This window comes from Anneissia japonica, unplaced genomic scaffold, assembly GCF_011630105.1.
Source record: "Anneissia japonica isolate Jap-2015-1 unplaced genomic scaffold, ASM1163010v1 scaffold287748_len1686314_cov196, whole genome shotgun sequence".
Taxonomy (NCBI): Eukaryota; Metazoa; Echinodermata; class Crinoidea; order Comatulida; family Comatulidae; genus Anneissia; species Anneissia japonica.
Window position 1 is genome coordinate 295,936 of NW_022727190.1, and position 4,314 is coordinate 300,249.

The following is a 4,314-nucleotide window of genomic DNA, read 5'->3' on the forward strand; positions in this document are numbered from 1 at the left end:
TTCTACAGTGACGGATCCAGAGATGTCAGAAAGTGAGGGGGTATCGAGAGACAACACTACCTAGGGGAGAAATTTTTTTCTTAGACGCCAGGAAATAACATTTGGGGGGGGGGGTCTCCCCCACCGCATCCAAAACTGCCCTGCTCAAATGTTCGATCAAATAAATTGTATATAGGCCTATGTCAACACTTTGTATAAAACCGTACTTATATTATCAAAGATTTAAGTCATACACTTGACATGACTAATATAGCAGTAAAAAGAACACCGTAACCCTGCCCAATTCTCATCCAATTTCTTAGTTTCACTTTTATTGCCATAAACAAAAACAGAAAACAATGGGAATAAAGACAATAATTCGTAATGGTATTGCAACCTGGGTATTTAAATTGAACGTATTAACAATAAAATCCATCATCTCATGGCACTGAACTCTGGAGCGTGGGCCTACTACCGCGTTACGAAACCAATTCAAAGTATAGCCCCCAGCCCCCCCCCCCCACAACCCCATGCTTGTATTTAAACCTGCTTGTTAAAAAACATTTCTTGCAATTCACATGTTTTTTTTCGTCCATGATGCTTGCCTGATATACAATAGGTTATGCTTTTGTATTGTGAATAATTATTTTAGAGCCATTATTTTCTTACATTTTTCATCTGTTTAACTGCGGAGACTATTTCAAAGTTTTAACACTTTTTCTGACTTCGTCACTGGTATTTAGACCTATATATTTCATTATGTTATATATATTACTTTGGAATGATATTTTTGTTAGGCCTATATACCTCATTTCATTGGTAATAGTTATGATAGTTTTCTTTATATTTCAGGTCCGTATCCAGGGGGTTTTTATGGTTCGGGAGAACCCCCTTTTCTAGCAAACCCCCTCTTTTCTGGCGAAACCCCCTCTATAAATTTCCCAAATAAGTCCTCCAACCCCAACTAATGCACTGCAAACCCCACCCAGACACAGATATTTTCAAACCCCCCCACCTTTTTGGAAGAACCTGGCTACGGGCCTGTATTTTGCGTACTTTGCAAGACCTCATCACTGTTTGTGAGGGGTGCAGGTCAACTCGGCCACAAGTCAACTCGGCCACAGTCAACTCGGCCACAAGTCAACTCGGCCACAAGTCAACTCGGCCACAAATCAACTCGGCCACAAGTCAACTCGGCCACAAATTATTTAATGTAAATCTAAGTTTTTGCATCCTTTTTCTTCAATATATGATTGAAATAAAGTACACAGTATGTTTTATTAAAACAAGACCACCACACTACCAAAAGAGATTTGAATGCTATTGCCTATGAATTAAAAAGAGTTATTTATTAATGTGTTCGTCTTCTGTTTACTCACAACATTCTACTTCAACAATAATATTAAACAACAATAACGACAATAAATTAGTAATATGTACATTACACAAATAGTAATAATACTAGTATGGTAATAATAACGATATTTAAATATCAATTTTAATAACTAATTAGTGATAACGATATTGAAGGTGATAATAGCAATAATATAACAATAATAAATTAAAGATAATGTTTATTTTTATAATAATAGTAATACTAATTAGTAATAATAATAATACTTATAATACTAGGCCTACTTAGTAATAATAGGGCAATAATATCGATAATAAAGGTAACAACAACAATAATATTAATAATAATAATAATGATACTTATAATACTAGGCCTACTTAGTAATAATAGGGCAATAATATCGATAATAAAGGTAACAACAACAATAATATTAATAATAATAATAATAATAATAATATGAGAAAAATACTAATAAAACGCCAATAACAACAACTGTTTAAATTACTATTATTAAAATTATAATACTAAGAATAATAAATAATAATAATAATAATAATAATAATATGAATAATAATAATAAAAAATCGAAAATATGATTTATTATTTATATGGTACTGTAATAATAATAATATCAGCAATATATAATGTTAATGCTAAGACTAATAATTAATATTAAAACTAACGGTAATAAAAACAACAATAATAATAACAACAATGAAAACAATAATAACAGCAATAATAATAACAATTAGTACAATGTAGTACCAGTAAATGATTTGTGGCCAAGTTGACTTGTGGCCGAGTTGATTTGTGGCCGAGATGACTTGTGGCCGAGTTGACTTGTGGCCGAGTTGACTGTAGCCAAACTTTTTGTGGCCGAGTTGACTTGTGGCCGAGTTAACTTGTGTGTGACTTGTGGCCGAGTTAACTTGTGGCCGAGTTGACTGTGGCCGAGTTGACTTGTGGCCGAGTTGGATCGAATTTGTGAGTGCCACCGGGACAGGGGATTTTTCAAAGTTTGTGCTGTCGATATGAAGTAATTTGTCACGAGTAAGGGGTTTTCTTTTTATCGATACTGAAGTATATACAGTACTTTACACACGTCCTTTTATACAAGTCCTTCGTTCCAATGCGCATACCTCATTCGTCTCCATAGGCGGGAGTTCAACGGTGTTTCCCAACGAATGCAGTACCATTTTATTTACTACACGACCTCATTATAATAAGTATTGTACTGGAGTTGTCTCCGCTTCAGTGTAACGAGAACAATACCACTACTGTACAATACTAACAAAAAACAACGGCTGAGCGCGCGTTTGTGGTGGCGGACAATAGAAGAGATGATTGTTAACTATATTATGCGTTCGAATGAAGTGACCGCATAGGAGTAATACAACAGTTGAGAATTTGGAAATCAGAAATAAAGTCAGTAGGAAGAAATATCAGTAGGAATAAATGTCATTAACAAAGGAATGATCCATTTCAGAATAGGGATGTTGGTAAAGACATATACACACACACACACACACACCCAGTTAATCCTACTCATATGGTAATTTCTGGTGTTCATAGCATAATTAGTACAGTATCAGTTATTTAGTAAGATCTTCAGTTGGAGTGATATGTGCTGTAAATATGAATACATAGGCTAAAATTAATTATTTTGGAGGCCGTATTAAATTTCAAGATGGTGGCCATTTTGAAATTTAATATGGTGGTCTTCTGACATAATTTCTGATGACTGCATGGTAGTCCCTGATATCGAAAACATGGGCAACGGTCTTTGATTGACAGTGCTAGGTACTGTAGATATGAATATTGACAAAAATATCATTAATTTGGCGGCCATCTTGAAATCCAATATGGCGGCGCCATCTGACATATAATTTCTGATGATTGCATGACACTCCCTGATATTGAAAACATGGGTAATGATCTTCAATTGGCAATGACATGTGCTGTAGATATGAATTTGGCTAAAATCAAATATTTAGGCGGCCATATTGGATTTCAAGATGGTGGCCATTAGGAGGCGTTATTTCTTGGGGTCTATTTTTTAAAATGATCTTTAGGTGTCATAGTATGACTGTGGGAATGTTCATGCTTTCTTCCAGAAGTCCACGATTCTACCTGAAATTCAACCCTAGCCGCTCTACTATATGAACACCAGAAATTACCATATGAGTAGGATTAACTGGGTGTGTAATGGCTCCTGTCTATGTCTTTACCAACACCCCCATGGCCGGCGGAAGCGGGGGGGGGGCCCTACTTTTTGGCAAAAAATATATAATGTCTGGAGATTTTTGTATGATCGGAAATGCAAAAAAAGAAGGAGGGAAGAAGGAGAAGAAGGATGGAAAGGAGAATGTTTATCCAGTACCCGACGGAGTTACATTTTCTCGCAATTCATATTGGCGGATCTGGGGGAGGGGGTCATTGGTCCTGACCCCTCCCTTGGGCAACAAAAAAAAAAAGAAAAGAATTCTAGACCTACTTTTTCAGGACCCGTGAGCTGATTTTTTTTTTTTTTTTTTTTTTTTGCTGTTAGAAAATTCGAATTTTGAAGAACATAAAATTCATTAAAACACACTTCAAATGTTGGGAAAGCTCAATTCCCGCCATCTAGGAATCTTTTTGGAATTTATCGATTCATGGAAAAAAGAATACGCATGCAACTACTCATTTGTTTATGTATGTATACACACATAAAATAAAAAATGAGAAAAATTTACCTGACCTATTTCAAAAGGGGAAAACCTTGAATTTAGAAGAGCTTTTAAAAGTCATTAAAAGACTTTTCAGAGTCAGGAAAGCTCATCTCCCGCCATCTAGAAATCGAAATTCTTCCAGGAGACCTTGAATTTTGAATTTTGAAGAATTTAAAAGTCATTAAAAGACACCACAGAAGTCGGGAAAGCTCATTTCCCGCCACCTAGGAATCAAAATTTTCCCGGGGAAGAACCACAGGACCTCCCCCCACC